A 19,079-nucleotide genomic window follows, 5' to 3' on the forward strand; every position below is an offset into this window, starting at 1 on the left:
CCGTATCAAATATAGTATACACAATACGTTTAGCATTAAAAAAAACATACTTCAAATAGTTATAAACATCAACTTGATGAAGAAGTTAACAGATAAGCCGGATAATTTACAAACATATTGTTATGCAAGTGTTCCACAAACAAGTCACCATTCTGATGTTAGGTTGTTTTCTAGTCTTGTGGCCTATCACTCATTAAAGCAATCCAAAGCTCTCTTGCGCCCTCCCGTTTCGGACAGAACTTTGTGCATATATTGTGAAAAGATCGGTACTCTTAAAAAACATACAATGATTTGTTTTAACACATTCACACCAAACATTTTACTCAATTTTATTACAATATTCTTATATGACTGACTAGGCAATCGTTTGATTAAATCAGTAAAGAAATCAGTAAAACATGAAGAATGGTTCCGCTGGGGCTCGAACCCAGGACCTCTCGCGTGTGAAGCGAGCGTGATAACCACTACACTACGGAACCGATGACTTTGTTTTTTATGCTTCTGCATATAATTAAAGCAAACGGTGTTAATCAAATAAAATTATATGGAGATGCCTGGGATCGAACCTGAGGCCTTTCACATGCAAAGCGAACGCTCTACCACTGAGCCACATCCCCTTATACTTCACGTATGATATCATCTTTTCCGATTAACTTGTACGTGTTTATTTCATTAATGGTTTTGAGACACTTTATTCCCCGCTTTTTAATTTTTTCTCGTGTAAAACTCAGATAAAAAGATACCAACAGACCATAGTCACAGCTCTTCTCCATTTCCAACTAATTGTCACCACAACGGAAGACGCGTTTGGGTATTTTTAACGAATAACAGAATGTTGTAGCTCCAATGATTCCTCAGGATATCAAAATCGGGGCCGCCGTTTACTGTTGAGAACACTGTTTTATAAAAGAAAAATACTTTAAAATGTAGGGTTTGTCTTCAAATACATGTATATACAAAAGTTAAATCCGTTTTCCACTCATTTATCTTATGACAGACAACAATCGGTAATAAAAGCTCTGTTTTCAACTTAAAACATGGTTTATAGTAGAGAAAAGTAAACCGTAACAAATATAGTATACACAATACGTTTAGCATAAAAAAGCATACTTCAAATAATTATAAACATCAACTTGATGAAGAAGTGAACGGTACGGTTGAAAAGATTAGCTGGATAATTTTCAAACATATTGTTATGCAAGTGTTCCACAAACAAGTCACGATTCTGATGTCAGGTTGTTTCCTAGTCTTCTAGCCTATTACTCAGTAAAGCAATCCAAAGCTCTCTTGCGCCCTCCCGTTTCGGACTGAACTTTGTGCATAAATTGTGAAAAGATCGATACTCTAAAAAATATACAATGATTTGTTTTAACACATTCACAGCAAACATTTTACTCAATTTTATTACAATATTCTTATATGACTGACTAGTCAATCGTTTGATTAGGTAAAGAAATCAGTAAAATATGGAGACTGGTTCCGCTGGGGCTCGAACCAAGGACCTCTCATGTGTGAAGCGAGCGTGATAACAACTACACTTCGGAACTGATGACTTGGTTTTTTATGCTTCTGCATATAATTAAAGCAAACGGTGTTAATCAAATAAAATTATATGGAGATGCCGGGGATCGAACCCGGGGCCTTTCACATGCAAAGCGAACGCTCTACCACTGAGCCACATCCCCCTTATACTTCACGTATGATAACATCTTTTACAATTAACTTGTACGTGTTTATTTCATTTATGGTTTTGAGACACTTTATCCCCGCTTTTTCAATTTTTCTCGTGTAAAACTCAGAAAAAAGATACCAACAGACCATAGTAACAGCTCTTCTCCATTTCCAACTTATTGTCACCACAACGGAAGACGCGTTGGGGTATTTTTAACGAATAACAGAATGTTGTAGCTCCAATGATTCCTCAGGATATCAAAATCGGGGCCGCCGTTTACTGTTGAGAACACTGTTTTATAAAAGAAAAATACTTTAAAATGTAGGGTTTCTCTTCAAATACATGTATATACAAAAGTTAAATCCGTTTTCCACTCATTTATCTTATGGCAGACAAAAATCGGTAATAAAAGCTCTGTTTTCAACTTAAAACATGGTTTATAGTAGAGAAAAGTAAACCGTATCAAATATAGTATACACAACACGTTTAGCATAAAAAAAGCATACTTCAAATAGTTATAAACATCAACTTGATAAAGAAGTTAACAGATAAGCCGGATAATTTTCAAACATATTGTTATGCAAGTGTTCCACAAACAAGTCACGATTCTGATGTCAGGTTGTTTCCTAGTCTTCTGGCCTATTACTCAATAAAGCAAACCAAAGCTCTCTCGTTTCGGACTGAACTTTGTGCATATATTGTGAAAAGATCGGTACTCTAAAAAACATACAATGATTTGTTTTAACACATTCACACCAAACATTTTACTCGATTTGATTACAATATTCTTATATGACTGACTAGTCAATCGTTTGATTAGGTAAAGAAATCAGTAAAATATGAAGAATGGTTCCGCTGGGGCTCGAACCCAGGACCTCTCGCGTGTGAAGCGAGCGTGATAACCACTACACTACGGAACCGATGATTTGGTATTTTATGCTTCAGCATATAATTAAAGCAAACGGTGTTAATCAAATAAAATTATATGGAGATGCCGGTGATCGAACCCGGGGCCTTTCACATGCAAAGCGAACGCTCTACCACTGAGCCACATCCCCCTATACTTCACGTCTGATAACATCTTTTCCGATTAACTTGGACGTGTTTATTTCATTTATGGTTTTGAGACACTTTATTCCCCGCTTTTTCAATATTGCTCGTGTAAAACTCAGATAAAAAGATACCAACAGACAATATTCACAGCTCTTCTCCATTTCCAACTAATTGTCACCACAACGGAAGACGCGTTGGAGTATTTTTAACGAATAACAGAATGTTGTAGCTCCAATGATTCCTCAGGATATCAAAATCGGGGCCGCCGTTTACTGTTGAGAACACTGTTTTATAAAAGAAAAAATACTTTAAAATGTAGGGTTTCTCTTCAAATACATGTATATACAAAAGTTAAATCCGTTTTCCACTCATTTATCTTATGGCAGACAACAATCGGTAATAAAAGCACTGTTTTCAACTTAAAACATGGTTAATAGTAGAGAAAAGTAAACCGTATCAAATATAGTATACACAATACGTTTAGTATTGAAACGAACAGACAATAGTCACAGCTCTTCTCCATTTCCAACTAATTGTCACCACAACGGAAGACACGTTGGAGTATTTTTAACGAATAACAGAATGTTGTAGCTCCAATGATTCCTCAGGATATCAAAATCGGGGCCGCCGTTTACTGTTGAGAACACTGTTTTATAAAAGAAAAAATACTTTAAAATGTAGGGTTTCTCTTCAAATACATGTATATACAAAAGTTAAATCCGTTTTCCACTCATTTATCTTATGGCAGACAACAATCGGTAATAAAAGCACTGTTTTCAACTTAAAACATGGTTAATAGTAGAGAAAAGTAAACCGTATCAAATATAGTATACACAATACGTTTAGCATTGAAAAAAGCATACTTCAAAAAGTTATAAACATCAACTTGATGAATAAGTGAACGGTACGGTTGAAAAGATAAGCCGGATAATTTTCAAACATATTGTTATGCAAATGTTCCACAAACAAGTCACGATTCTGATGTCAGGTTGTTTCCTGGTCTTATGGCCTATTACTCAATAAAGCAAACCAAAGCTCTCTTGCGTCCTCCCGTTTCGGACTGAACTTTGTGCATATATTGTAAAAAGATCGGTACTCTAAAAACATACAATGATTTGTTTTAAATCATTCACAGCAAACATTTTACTCGATTTGATTACAATATTCTTATAGTACTGACTAGTCAATCGTTTGATTAGGTATAGAAATCAGTAAAATATGAAGGATGGTTCCGCTGGGGCTCGAACACAGGACCTCTTGCGTGTGAAGCGAGCGTGATAACCACTACACTACGGAACCGATGACCTGGTATTTAATGCTTCTGCATATAATTAAAGCAAACGGTGTTAATCAAATAAAATTATATGGAGATGCCGGGGATCGAACCCGGGGCCTTTCACATGCAAAGCGAACGCTCTACCACTGAGCCACATCCCCCTTATACTTCACGTCTGATAACATCTTTTCCGATTAACTTGGACGTATTTATTTCATTTATGGTTTTGAGACACTTTAATCCCCGCTTTTTCAATTTTGCTCGTGTAAAACTCAGAAAAAAGATACCAACAGACCATAGTCACAGCTCTTCTCCATTTCCAACTAATTGTCACCACAACGGAAGACGCGTTTGGGTATTTTTAACGAATAACAGAATGTTGTAGCTCCAATGATTCCTCAGGATATCAAAATCGGGGCCGCCGTTTACTGTTGAGAACACTGTTTTATAAAAGAAAAATACTTTAAAATGTAGGGTTTCTCTTCAAATACATGTATATACAAAAGTTAAATCCGTTTCCCACTCATTTATCTTATGGCAGACAACAATCGGTAATAAAAGCACTGTTTTTAACTTAAAACATGGTTTATAGTAGAGAAAAGTAAACCGTATCAAATATAGTATACACAATACGTTTAGCATTAAAAACAAGCATACTTCAAATAATTATAAACATCAACTTGATGAAGAAGTCAATGGATAAGCCGGATAATTTTCAAACATATTGTTATGCAAGTGTTCCACAAACAAGTCACGATTCTGATGTCAGGTTGTTTCCTGGTCTTATGGCCTATTACTCAATAAAGCAAACCAAAGCTCTCTTGCGCCCTCCCGTTTAGGACTGAACTTTGTGCATAAATTGTGAAAAGATCGGTACTCTAAAAAATATACAATGATTTGTTTTAACACATTCACAGCAAACATTTTACTCGATTTGATTACAATACTCTTAATCACTGACTAGTCAATCGTTTGATTAGGTATAGAAATCAGTAAAATATGAAGGATGGTTCCGCTGGGGCTTGAACCCAGGACCTCTCAAGTGCGAAGCGAGCGTGATAACCACTACACTACGAAACCACTGAGCCACATCCCCCAAATACTTCACGTAAGATAACATATTTTCCCATTGACTTGGATGTGTTTATTTCATATATGGCTTTAATACACTTCATTCTCCGGTTTTTAAAATTTCGCTCGTGTAAAACTCAGACTTTTTTCCAACAGACCATATTCACAGCTCTTCTCAATTTTCAACTTATTGTCACCACAACGGAAGACGCGTTGGAGCATTTTAAACGAATAACTGAATGATGTAGCTCCAATGATTCCTCAGGATATCAAAATCGCGGCCGCCGTTCACTGTTGAGCACACCTTTCATAGAAAAAAAGACTTTAAAATGTAGAGCTTCCCTTAAAATATATACAAAAGTTTAATCCGTTTCCACTTATCATTTATCTTACGGCAAACAACGATCGGCTATAAAAGCGCTTTTTTTCAACCTCTAACACTGTCAGGTTGTATCCTAGTCTTATGCCATACTTCTCATTAAAGCAATCCAGAGCTCCCTTTCGCCCTCCCGTTTTGGAATGGACTTCGTGAATATGTTGTGAAAAGATCGTCATCCTAAAAACCATACAATGACTTGTTTTAACACATTAACAGCAAACATTTAACTCGATCTTATTATAATTTTCTTAATCACTGACTAGTCAATCGCTTGATCAGGTAAAGAATTACGTAAAATGAAGAAGAATGGTTCCGCTGGGTCTCGAACCCAGGACCTCTCGCGTGTGAAGCGAGAGTAATAACCACTACACTACGGAACCGACGATATGGACATTTTATGTTTAGATAAATTTCCAATTTAACCAAACTATGTTTATCAAATAAAATTATGTGGAGATGCCGGGGATCGAACCCGGGGCCTTTCACATGCAAAGCGAACGCTCTACCACTGAGCCACATCCCCAATTTAGTTCACAAATGATAACAACTTTTCAGATAAACTAGGACGAGTTTATTTCAGTGGTGGTGTTAATATTGCGATACGTGACAAATGTTGAGCGTTTTTAACAGATAAACCTGAGTTTCTTCATTCATACAATTATGGAAGTGATCCGCAAGTTGTTTCTAAGTCTTACAGCTTACTACTCAATAAAACAATCCAGGGCTCTCTTGCGCCCAGTTCAATTGTGCCGACAGCTGATACGAATTTCTCAAATCCTCTTCCTGGGTAGAAACCAGTACTAACTAGTGTCAGTTTTGAGAGGCCAGTCAAGGGTACTCCTAGTACGGATCGACTGGGCAACTTTCCCACCAAACAAGCAAATCAAGCAATAAATGTAAAAACAAAATTAATAAAATTACATGTATATCATTTAATTTTATCCTATTATTAGTTTTTTGGTGTTTATAGTTCATTCCTAAATATAGTTCATATGTTTAAAAAAATAGCCATAAATCGGCTATTACTTGACACTGTTTTGATAACCATTTATTTGGGTATGTACATTTTAATAAGCTTTAACCATTAATAAATGCGTATTATACGCTATTACAATTAAAATCAAAGCGCTAAAAGCGTTGGCAGGCTTTCGACCTTCAACGGTTTGTGAGTACAGTCATGTAATGCCGAATGGAGAGGAAAGAGTGTGAAGATTTTTTAGTTTGTCTCAGGAATTTCAGCCCAAAGTCTTGAGCATATTGCATATGCATATTTATAAACCACTGATATAAATCTGCTCGCTTTGTCCACGAGTGACATAGGTTGAGGGCAATATTAAGATAAATCAATACATACAGGGAATAAATAGTATGAGGGTCATTCGATCCAGAGAAATTTTGCGCGAGGTTACTGTCATTGAAGAAAGAGACCTAAAACATAAACTTTATTATCATGTTCAATGCATTGTGTATGATATGCATTGTATTAGGTTAAGCGCTTACCCTGATAGTAAATTTACTAAAAATGCATACAAGCTGTATCCCTGGCAGTGCATTGTTTATGAAACCGAAATTCCAAGTACGGTTTCATATGCAATTGAGAATTACTTCATAAGTTTGTTATTGTTTCCACATATTATTTAATATAGTATTGAGCATTTCAAGTCACTGATTGTCAATGGTTTGGATTTAATTGAGTATTAGCATAAAAGTATAAAGGAATTAATGAGCATGCTTATTCTATCTTTAGATGTTTATGTTTATTTGTTTTACAATAATACGACTATACTCACAAGCCGAAAGCCTTTCAACGCTTTAAGCGCTTTGATTAGTAATAGCCCTTCTTATAACTTTCCTTTTTACAAAACACTTTACCTCTTATTGTTTATTATTTGCCACATGTAAAAAATAAACAGTTGAGCCAATGTGTAAGTATCAGTATTGATGTCTCTAACAAACTTATAGTTTATTCACTGACAAGAATGAGGTCAGCATTCGATTTCTGACGAGTTTAATAGCGTTGGTACTGTGGTGCTTGAGTATTTATGCTGGGGCACGTGGTTCATATAACTTGAAAATTGTTTATAAAAACTTTCTTAAAGATATGCATACAGGGGTGGATCCAGCTTTGGACGTTAACTTGAGGCGGCGCACTTCGCAAATAGGCTCTAAACCAGTCATTGAGGAGATAGATAGATATATAGATAGATTTATTTCAGAAATAAAATGTACATAACATGGCATTTAAATACATGATAAAAATACAAATAAATACATGCATCCATGTTAAAACCACATTACATTGCTAAGGATAACACAAAAAAAGATTAAAAATCCCTTATTTCCATTGTGGTCCTTATTATATTAAATGGTTGACATAGGAAGACATTTTAGAGCATTATAAAATGAAATATTATACCATAAAGTTTGCTTTATAATGAAAAACATAAGAGTATGTACTCTGATAAATCTATCTAAGACATAATTACAAAAATTATATAGGAATAAAAGAGTAACAGTCCTAGTCCAACAAGTGTGTCTTAATAGAGGACTTATACTTATTCAAGGTTTTGATCTTTCTTAAATCATGTGGTAAATTGTTCCATAATGAACACCCACGGTAGGCAAATGACTTTTTACCAAAACTGTTGACCTTTGGGTAAGAATAGCGTCCACTATCAACGAAAGTACATGTATCTTCACTATTGGTCGTAGTTGACACTCTAAACCTAGTGATATAATTGTGTGCAGTACTCACAGGAATAAAATGTTCCATCATATAGGAAGGGGCTGTTTTAGTATGTATTTTAAAAACATGACAGAGAGTTATAAAGTCTACTCTTTTTGCTACGGGTAACCAGTTTAAAGTGGTGAACTGTTCCATGCCAATATGGGATCTAAAATCTAAATTTAAAATAAACCTCATAATTTTGTTCTGGTAACCTGTAGCTTGTTTCGCAAGTCCTGGGTAATGGAATTAAACCAGACAGTAGAAGTAAAATCAAAATGGCACTGCATAATGGACATAAGTAGCAGCCTTTTAGTGTTTTTGTTAAGGAATTCTCGTTTCCTATACAGAAACTTGAGTCTTGCATTAGCCTTTTTGATGACTGACATAGCCATGTCTTCAAAAGATAAGGAGTTAACAATAGTTGCACGAAGGTACTTTACTGAACTTTTAGCTACAATGGGAACTCCTTTACAGGTGACATTGAGACCACCTTGTGATTTCAGCCTTTGCTTAGACCCAAGTAGAATTGTTTCTGTCTTGCCTAAGTGCAATGAAAGTTTATTACATATAAGCCACTCACTTACACTTTCCAATTCATTGGAGATGGCACATTCTATTTCATCTTTATGTTTACCAGGAACTAGAATTGCACAGTCATCCGCATACAAGAGCAACTTATGCTTTACAACTGCTGGCATATCATTTAGCTGTATTAAAAAAGGAGTAGACCTAAAATGGACCCGTTATATTTGCTTGTGAAGAAAATGTACCTGAGACAGATACTTACTGGTGCCTGTCGGACAAATATGATGAAAACCATCTAACAGTTGATTCATTTAATCCAATAGCTCCAAGTTTCAATAACAGTATACTATGATTGACTGTATCAACAGCTTTCTGAAGGTCTAACAGGGCCATACCAACAAGGTGTCCTTTTTCCATATTAAAACGAATAAAATCTGTCAAATGAAGAAGACATGTTTCAGTAGAGAATTTGCGCCTGAAACTAGATTGATAATTAAATAAAAGTTCATTATTGGTCAGATAATCTTCAACTTGGTCATAAATAACTTTCTCCAATATCTTAGATACAATACTTAAAATAGAGACGGTAGTTGCCAACTTCTGTTTTGTCATTTTTCTTGAACAAAGGGACAACGCGTGCAGACTTCAAGTCGGCTGGCACCACGCCCTGAATAAATGACAAATAAATGATATGGGAGAGATGATGTGCGATGCAGTTTGCAGCATCCTTTATAAATTTTGAGGGGATACCATCAAGTCCAGTGGGCTTGTTGGAGCTAAGACTGTTCAAGTATTTTAAAACTTTGCATTCAGGCACAACTGAAATACCATAGCTGTTTGGTTTGACATCCTTAGACAAATAATATTGTGAGACAAAATTTCTTCCAAACTTGTTAACACACTTTTGTTAATTTATCAACGAGATTTGCAGCAACAGATTGTAAAATGAGTTAAACTTTTCGGCAACCTTCAATTTATCAAAACAAATTTCATCACTTATGTTTAAGCCAACACTACAAGTATATTGACTTTTCTTGGAAGGTAAGCCTAGCTGTTTAAGACTATTCCATAAAGATTTTGAATCATTTTTATTACTTTCAAGAGAGATTTTAAAATAGTTTTTCTTTGCTTTTGCAATGCAACTTTGAGCCTTATTTCTCAAATTTCTAAACAGACATAAATTTTCTTCAGTTTAACAACTTTTGTAATTATAAAAAGCTTTATCTCTGTCATCTATGCATTGAAGAACTTCACTATCAATCCATGCCTCTGTTCTCTGCTTAATACGGACCTATTTCACTGGAGCAAAATAATTTAGATTTGGTAAAAAGATAGACTTAAAATTGTTCCAGGCAAAATTTACATCATCAGAAAATAAAACATTACTCCAATCAGATCCAATCAGACTTTGTTGAAATGCTTCTTAATTGTAATTCTTCAAAGATCTTGCTTTAACAGAATTATGTTTTCCAATAAAATCACGTGTTACTTTTCTAGTACAATAGGTCATCAAATGGTCACTAATACAACAATCAATAACACCACTTTGTGATCTAAGTTGAGAATCAGACACCAAAATCAGGTCAATGGTAGTAGATGACTCAGCACCAATTCTGGTGTGATCATTTATCATAGATCACAAAAATAGTTCAAAGCTTTGACCAAAGGACATTTGCGGGTTGATGATACATTGGTATTAAAATCGCATAAAAGAATTGTTTCAAAAACATTACAACTAGGACATGATAAAATAATGGACTAAAACGTCATAAAAGTCTGTTTGTTTTGGTGGACGGTATAAAACACCACATAGAATAGGTTTTGTTCTTGGTAAAATTATATCTATAAAAGTTGCTTCCAGATCTTCATGGATAAGGTCATCACGAATGTTGAAGGTAATGTCACTTCTAATATAGATGAACACACCTCCACCATGCCGATTTCGGTCTTTCCGCTGGATAACGTAGTTGTTTATTAAAAATCAGAGAGGAGGGAGGGGGATTGTGGTCCTCACCGTGGAAAAATGGTTACATGTTGTATAAAATGTTGCGTTTGTTACATATATAATTTATTCATGATTGGTCTGGCTTATTTACATGTAATGTTCACTTGGGTAACTGCCTTTCTATGGGGGGGGGGGGGGGGGTGCGCTCTCGCACCCTCCCTAGATACGCTTGTGGTATTGATACATTCAAATGTACTTACCTTTAATAATCTCTCTTTCAAAGTATTGTTGGTGAAAATGACCGAGATCTCCCAAAAGAAAGTGTGTAATTAAGTCTACATCGTTTCTTCTATTGATACGCCTAATGTAATAAGACTAGAAACCAGCAAAGGAATATGTCAATATTATTCCAAAGATTAATTTTCTAATTTTCTCTAAGGCCGAAACTCATCATTTCCTGCAGAAGAAATGTTTAGTAGTGTCTATTAGATGATTGCATTACAGTATTGATTAGTGAGCAGAGCGGAGAACAAGCGTTTTAGCGAGTATGATGATTACTCTCAGCCATCCAAGCCCGCCGTGGTAGATTCGCGAGATTGTCATAGTAGAGACACAGGCAAATATCGCGAGATTATTTTCAGCTTGATTTCATTATGGACTTGACATTGGGGAGAAATGAAATTCTGCCGGATATTCCCAAGGGTCAGTTTTCTGAGGCAATCCGAAGAATGCAATGTTGATAAAGCAGTATTTAGCAATAGATCGACGCCTTTTCTATGGAAATTAATATCTTCCCTTCACATATACTCTGTAAAGAAGATGACAATCTCAGACAAAATCAACGAGATGGATAAAAAGTGTACATATCTGACGAAACAGAGTATAACATAGAAGGAAATCTAGGATGACGCTGAATATGATGCCAAATGTACACTAATATAGTACTTGTAATTAAGACAACCGGTATCCGGCATTTATACCCTACGCAAGACGTGTATTCATACAGCAGCTTAAGTCATTTCCTAACTTAATAGTCACTTTCCTATTTTAAGTGTATCATTGGCCAAATGGTATAAATAATTAGGAGATCGAGTTAAGTTAATAAATGACTTAAAAAGTTTTATGAATATCGGCCCTGATCTCCAGAATACGCATTATGCCCTAAAACTTGGTAGACGACAAGACGAAATTGGATTAACATCTGAATAAAAATAGGCTATTTTTCAAATGTACGTTGTAAAAAGCTCAACTTGCATAGCTTGAAAACCGAGAACCGACCTTGAATGCAACAATCATTTTTGTTTTTACTATTTAAATCGACGATTTGAACTAAAGCTGAACTGGGGCGGAAAAGGACGTGAGGACGGTTCGGTACAAATATTTATGGGAAAAGCTACAAAAACAAGGTCAGTGGCAAAAAGTTAACATAAACCCGGTTTAATGGCACTGGGTAAACGCCAAAGACATAGAGCATAAAATCACAAACAAGAAACATGAAAGAACAGCACAAAACTCCACAAACAGCATAGTGCATACATACTATATATATATATATATATATATATATATATATATATATATATATATATATATATATATATATATATATATATATATATAAACTAGGTATGTTTATCAAGGATTGCTAGGTACCGCCTTGGAACGGTCAGTAAACTGTTAATTTACTGGGGGTTTAAACCATTTTGTGTTCACAACCTCACTCTTATCCCAGCAATCCTGAATAAGGTAGCAACGTAAATGGTTGAAAGTCATCAAATGTTCAGGTGTTTCTTACAACAATTGTCTTGTTATTGTCATAATCAAAACCATGTGCACCGTCCCATTCGCTTGTCACTCGTTCAACAATGTTAAGGGATATGTCACGATTTACGCTCGATAGTATCAGTGTTCGAAGGGTCCCCCGTCACGGTTAACGCTCGATAGTATCAGGGTTCGAAGGATCCAATGTCACGGTTATGGTTCGATAGCATCAGGGTTCGGAGGTTCCTCTGTTACGGTTTTCGCTCGATAGCACCAGGGTTCGAAGGGTCCTCTGTCACGGTTTTCACTCGATAGCATCAGGGTTCGAAGGGTCCTCTGTCACGGTTTTCACTTGATAGCACCAGGGTTCGAAGGGTTCTCTGTCACGGTTTTCACTCGATAGCATCAGGGTTCGGAGGATCCTCTGTCACGGTTTTCGCTCGATAGCATCAGGGTTCGGAGGATCCTCTGTTACGGTTTTCGCTCGATAGCATCAGGGTTCGGAGGATCCTCTGTCACGGTTTTCGCTCGATAGCATCAGGGTTCGGAGGGTCCTCTGTTACGGTTTTCACTCGATAGCACCAGGGTTCGAAGGGTCCTCTGTTACGTTTTTCACTCGATAGCACCAGGGTTCGGAGGTTCCTCTGTTACGGTTTTCACTCGATAGTATCAGGGTTCGGAGGGTCCTCTGTTACGGTTTTCACTCAATAGCACCAGGGTTCGGAGGATCCTCTGTCATGGATTTCGCTTGATAGTATCAGGATTCGAAGGATCCTCTGTCCCGGTTTTCACTCGATATCATCAGGGTTCGGAGGATCGATAATAACAAGGTTCGGATGATCCTCTGTCATGGATTTCGCTCTACAGTATCATGGCTCGTGAAATCATCTGTCACGGTTTCCACTCGATAGTGTCATGGCTCGTGAGATCCTCTGTCACAGTTTCCGCTCGATAGTGTCATGGCTCGTGAGATCATCTGTCACGGTTTCCGCTCGATAGTATCATGGCTCGTGAGATCCTCTGTCACGTTTTCCGCTCGATAGTGTCATGGCTCGTGAGATCCTCTGTCACGTTTTCCGCTCGATAGTGTCATGGCTCGTGAGATCCTCTGTCACGTTTTCCGCTCGATAGTGTCATGGCTCGTGAGATCCTCTGACACGGTTTCCGCTCGATAGTGTCATGGCTCGTGAGATCCTCTGACACGGTTTCCGCTCGATAGTGTCATGGCTCGTGAGATCCTCTGTCACGGTTTCCGCTCGATAGTGTCATGGCTCGTGAGATCCTCTGTCACGGTTTCCGCTCGATAGTGTCATGGCTCGTGAGATCCTCTGTCACGGTTTCCGCTCGATAGTGTCATGGCTCGTGAGATCCTCTGTCACGGTTTCCGCTCGATAGTGTCATGGCTCGTGAGATCCTCTGTCACGGTTTCCGCTCGATAGTGTCATGGCTCGTGAGATCCTCTGTCACGGTTTCCGCTCGATAGTGTCATGGCTCGTGAGATCCTCTGTCACGGTTTCCGCTCGATAGTGTCATGGCTCGTGAGATCCTCTGACACGGTTTCCGCTCGATAGTGTCATGGCTCGTGAGATCCTCTGACACGGTTTCCGCTCGATAGTATCATGGCTCGTGAGATCCTCTGACACGGTTTCCGCTCGATAGTATCATGGCTCGTGAGATCTTCTGTCACGGTTTCCGCTCGATAGTGTCATGGCTCGTGAGATCCTCTGTCATGGTTTCCGCTCGATAGTGTCATGGCTCGTGTGATCCTCTGTCACGGTTTCCGCTCGATAGTGTCATGGCTCGTTTGATTCTCTGTCACGGTTTCCGCTCGATAGTGTCATGGCTCGTGAGATCCTCTGTGACGGGTTTCGCTTGATAGTATCAAGGTTCGGAGGATTCTCTGACACGGTTTTCGCTTGATAGTATCAGGGTTATGATGATCCTTTGTCACGGTTTTCGCTAGATAGTATCAGGGTTGCGATGATCCTCTGTCATGGCTTTCACTCGATAGTATCAGGGTTATGATGATCGTCTGTCACGGTTTTCGCTAGATAGTATCAGGGTTACGATGATCCTCTGTCACGATTTTCGCTAGATAGTATCAGGGTTACGATGATCCTTTGTCACGGTTTTCGCTTGATAGTATCAGGGTTACGATGATCTTCTGTCACGGTTTTCGCTTGATAGTATCAGCGTTTCGACGATCCTCTGTCACAGTTTGCACTAGATAGTATCAGCGTTACGATGATCCTCTGTCACGGTTTTCGCTAGATAGTATCAGGGTTCGGAGGATTCTCTGACACGGTTTTCGCTAGATAGTATCAGGGTTACGATGATCCTCTGTCATGGTTTTCACTAGATAGTATCAGGGTTCGTGAGATCCTCTGTCACGGTTTTCGCTTGATAGTATCAGGGCTCGTGAGATCCTCTGTCACGGTTTTCGCTTGATAGTTTCAGGGTTACGATGATCCTTTGTCACGGTTTTCGCTTGATAGTATCAGGGTTACGATGATCCTTTGTAACGGTTTTCGCTTGATAGTATCAGGGCTACGATGATCCTCTGTCACGGATTTCGCTTGATAGTATCAGGGTTCGTGAGATCCTCTGTCACGGTTTTCGCTAGATGGTATCAGGGTTCGTGAGATCCTCTGACACGGTTTTCGCTTGATAGTATCAGGGTTACGATGATCCTCTGTCACGGTGATCGCTTGATAGTATTAGGGTTCGTGAGATCCTCTGTCACTGTTTTCGCTTGATAGTATCAGGGCTACGATTATCCTCTGTCACGTCTTTCGCTAGATAGTATCAGCGTTACGATGATCCTCTGTCACGGTTTTCACTGGATAGTATCAGGATAACGATGATCCTCTGTCACGGTTTTCGCTTGATAGTATCAGGGTAACGATGATCCTCTGTTACAGTTTTCGCAAGATAGTATCAGGGTTCGTGAGATCCTCTGTCACGGTTTTCGCTTGATAGTATCAGGGTTCGTGAGATCCTCTGTTATGGTTTTCGCTAGTTGGTATCAGGGTTACGATGATCCTCTGTCACAGTTTTCGCTTGATAGTATCAGGGTTACGATGATCCTCTGTCACGGTGATCACTTGATAGTATCAGGGTTCGTGAGATCCTCTGTCACTGTTTTCGCTTGATAGTATCAGGGTTACGATTATCCTCTGTCACGGTTTTCGCTAGATAGTATCATGGTTACGATGCTCCTCTGTCACGGTTTTCGCTAGATAGAATCAGCGTTACGATGATCCTCTGTCACGGTTTTCACTTTATAGTATCATGACTCGTGAGATCCTCTGTCACGGTTTCCGCTCGATAGTGTCATGGCTCGTGAGATCCTCTGTCACGGTTTCCGCTCGATAGTGTCATGGCTCGTGTGATCGTCTGACACGATTTCCGCTCGATAGTTTCATGGCTCGTGAGATTCTCTGTCACGGTTTCCGCTCGATAGTGTCATGGCTCGTGAGATCCTCTGTGACGGGTTTCGCTTGATAGTATCAAGGTTCGGAAGATTCTCTGACACGGTTTTCGCTTGATAGTATCAGGGTTACGATGATCCTTTGTCACGGTTTTCGCTAGATAGTATCAGGGTTGCGATGATCCTCTGTCATGGCTTACACTCGATAGTATCAGGGTTATGATGATCGTCTGTCACGGTTTTCGCTAGATAGTATCAGGGTTACGATGATCCTCTGTCACGGTTTTCGCTTGATAGTATCAGGGTTACGATGATCTTCTGTCACGGTTTTCGCTTGATAGTATCAGCGTTTCGACGATCCTCTGTCACGGTTTTCGCTAGATAGTATCAGCGTTACGATGATCCTCTGTCACGGTTTTTGCTAGATAGTATCAGGGTTCGGAGGATTCTCTGACACGGTTTTCGCTAGATAGTATCAGGGTTACGATGATCCTCTGTCATGGTTTTCACTAGATAGTATCAGGGTTCGTGAGATCCTCTGTCACGGTTTTCGCTTGATAGTATCAGGGCTCGTGAGATCCTCTGTCACGGTTTTCGCTTGATATTTTCAGGGTTACGATGATCCTTTGTCACGGTTTTCGCTTGATAGTATCAGGGTTACGATGATCCTTTGTCACGGTTTTCGCTTGATAGTATCAGGGTTACGATGATCCTCTGTCACGGTTTTCGCTTGATAGTATCAGGGTTCGTGAGATCCTCTGTCACGGTTTTCGCTAGATGGTATCAGGGTTCGTGAGATCCTCTGTCACGGTTTTCGCTTGATAGTATCAGGGTTACGATTATCCTCTGTCACGGTGATCGCTTGATAGTATTAGGGTTCGTGAGATCCTCTGTCACTGTTTTCGCTTGATAGTATCAGGGCTACGATTATCCTCTGTCACGGTTTTCGCTAGATAGTATCAGCGTTACGATGATCCTCTGTCACGGTTTTCACTTGATAGTATCAGGGTAACGATGATCCTCTGTCACAGTTTTCGCAAGATAGTATCAGGGTTCGTGAGATCCTCTGTCACGGTTTTCGCTTGATAGTATCAGGGTTCTTGAGATCCTCTGTCATGGTTTTCGCTAGATGGTATCAGGGTTACGATGATCCTCTGTCACAGTTTTCGCTTGATAGTATCAGGGTTACGATGATCCTCTGTCACGGTGATCGCTTGATAGTATCAGGGTTCGTGAGATCCTCTGTCACTGTTTTCGCTTGATAGTATCAGGGTTACGATTATCCTCTGTCACGGTTTTCGCTAGATAGAATCAGCGTTACGATGATCCTCTGTCACGGTTTTCGCTAGATAGTATCAGCGTTACGATGATCCTCTGTCACGGTTTCGCTTGATAGTATCAGGGTAACGATGATCTTCTGTCACGGTTTTCGCTTGATAGTATCAGGGTAACGATGATCTTCTGTCACGGTTTTCGCTAGATAGTATCAGCGTTACGATGATCCTCTGTCACGGTTTCGCTTGATAGTATCAGGGTAACGATGATCTTCTGTCACGGTTTTCGCTTGATAGTATCAGGGTAACGATAATCCTCTGTCACGGTTTTCGCTAGATAGTATCAGCGTTACGATAATCCTCTGTCACGGTTTCGCTTGATAGTATCAGGGTAACGATGATCTTCTGTCACGGTTTTCGCTTGATAGTATCAGGGTTCGTGAGATCCTCTGTCACGGTTTTCGCTAGATGGTATCAGGGTTCGTGAGATCCTCTGTCACGGTTTTCGCTTGATAGTATCAGGGTTACGATTATCCTCTGTCACGGTGATCGCTTGATAGTATTAGGGTTCGTGAGATCCTCTGTCACTGTTTTCGCTTGATAGTATCAGGGCTACGATTATCCTCTGTCACGGTTTTCGCTAGATAGTATCAGCGTTACGATGATCCTCTGTCACGGTTTTCACTTGATAGTATCAGGGTAACGATGATCCTCTGTCACAGTTTTCGCAAGATAGTATCAGGGTTCGTGAGATCCTCTGTCACGGTTTTCGCTTGATAGTATCAGGGTTCTTGAGATCCTCTGTCATGGTTTTCGCTAGATGGTATCAGGGTTACGATGATCCTCTGTCACAGTTTTCGCTTGATAGTATCAGGGTTACGATGATCCTCTGTCACGGTGATCGCTTGATAGTATCAGGGTTCGTGAGATCCTCTGTCACTGTTTTCGCTTGATAGTATCAGGGTTACGATTATCCTCTGTCACGGTTTTCGCTAGATAGAATCAGCGTTACGATGATCCTCTGTCACGGTTTTCGCTAGATAGTATCAGCGTTACGATGATCCTCTGTCACGGTTTCGCTTGATAGTATCAGGGTAACGATGATCTTCTGTCACGGTTTTCGCTTGATAGTATCAGGGTAACGATGATCTTCTGTCACGGTTTTCGCTAGATAGTATCAGCGTTACGATGATCCTCTGTCACGGTTTCGCTTGATAGTATCAGGGTAACGATGATCTTCTGTCACGGTTTTCGCTTGATAGTATCAGGGTAACGATAATCCTCTGTCACGGTTTTCGCTAGATAGTATCAGCGTTACGATAATCCTCTGTCACGGTTTCGCTTGATAGTATCAGGGTAACGATGATCTTCTGTCACGGTTTTCGCTTGATAGTATCAGGGTAACGATGATCCTCTATCATGGCTTTCACTCGATAGTAGCAGGGTTCGGAGGATTCTCTGACACGGTATTCGCTAGATAGTATCAGGGTTACGATGATCCTCTGTCACGGTTTTCGCTAGATAGTATCAGGGTTCGTGAGATCCTCTGTCATGGTTTTCGCTTGATAGAATCAGGGTTCGTGAGATCCTCTGTCATGGTTTTCGCTAGATAGCATCAGGGTTTGTGAGATCCTCTGTCATGGTTTTCGCTAGATAGTATCAGGGTTCGTGAGATCCTCTGTCATGGTTTTCGCTAGATAGTATCAGGGTTCGTGAGATCCTCTGTCATGGTTTTCGCTAGATGGTATCAGGGTTCGTGAGATCCTCTGTCACGATTTTCGCTAGATAGTATTAGGGTTCCGATGATCCTCTGTCAAGGCTTTCACTTTATAGTATCAGATTTCGGAGGATTCTCTGACACGGTATTCGCTAGATAGTATCAGGGTTACGATGATCCTCTGTCACGGTTTTCACTTGATAGTATCAGGGTAACGATGATCCTCTGTCACAGTTTTCGCAAGATAG

At 39.3% G+C, this 19,079-nt stretch overlaps 10 non-coding genes across 10 annotated transcripts; all 10 read right to left on the minus strand.

The window, feature by feature from the left end:
- Positions 1–406: 406 nt before the first annotated feature.
- Trnav-cac (transfer RNA valine (anticodon CAC)) lies at positions 407–479 on the minus strand. Its single transcript has one exon. It is a non-coding gene; the product is annotated as a tRNA-Val (tRNA).
- Positions 480–545: 66 nt separating this feature from the next.
- Trnaa-ugc (transfer RNA alanine (anticodon UGC)) lies at positions 546–617 on the minus strand. The gene has a single exon. It is a non-coding gene; the product is annotated as a tRNA-Ala (tRNA).
- Positions 618–1,613: 996 nt separating this feature from the next.
- Trnaa-ugc (transfer RNA alanine (anticodon UGC)) lies at positions 1,614–1,685 on the minus strand. The gene has a single exon. It is a non-coding gene; the product is annotated as a tRNA-Ala (tRNA).
- Positions 1,686–2,519: 834 nt separating this feature from the next.
- On the minus strand, positions 2,520–2,592 carry Trnav-cac (transfer RNA valine (anticodon CAC)). The gene has a single exon. It is a non-coding gene; the product is annotated as a tRNA-Val (tRNA).
- Positions 2,593–2,658: 66 nt separating this feature from the next.
- Positions 2,659–2,730, minus strand: Trnaa-ugc (transfer RNA alanine (anticodon UGC)). Its single transcript has one exon. It is a non-coding gene; the product is annotated as a tRNA-Ala (tRNA).
- Positions 2,731–3,951: 1,221 nt separating this feature from the next.
- Positions 3,952–4,024, minus strand: Trnav-cac (transfer RNA valine (anticodon CAC)). Its single transcript has one exon. It is a non-coding gene; the product is annotated as a tRNA-Val (tRNA).
- Positions 4,025–4,090: 66 nt separating this feature from the next.
- Positions 4,091–4,162, minus strand: Trnaa-ugc (transfer RNA alanine (anticodon UGC)). Its single transcript has one exon. It is a non-coding gene; the product is annotated as a tRNA-Ala (tRNA).
- An 846-nt stretch (positions 4,163–5,008) lies between these two features.
- On the minus strand, positions 5,009–5,081 carry Trnaa-cgc (transfer RNA alanine (anticodon CGC)). Its single transcript has one exon. It is a non-coding gene; the product is annotated as a tRNA-Ala (tRNA).
- A 677-nt stretch (positions 5,082–5,758) lies between these two features.
- Positions 5,759–5,831, minus strand: Trnav-cac (transfer RNA valine (anticodon CAC)). The gene has a single exon. It is a non-coding gene; the product is annotated as a tRNA-Val (tRNA).
- Positions 5,832–5,902: 71 nt separating this feature from the next.
- Trnaa-ugc (transfer RNA alanine (anticodon UGC)) lies at positions 5,903–5,974 on the minus strand. Its single transcript has one exon. It is a non-coding gene; the product is annotated as a tRNA-Ala (tRNA).
- Positions 5,975–19,079: the final 13,105 nt, after the last annotated feature.

Source organism: Mya arenaria, chromosome 3, assembly GCF_026914265.1.
Source record: "Mya arenaria isolate MELC-2E11 chromosome 3, ASM2691426v1".
In the NCBI taxonomy this organism is placed as follows: domain Eukaryota; kingdom Metazoa; phylum Mollusca; class Bivalvia; order Myida; family Myidae; genus Mya; species Mya arenaria.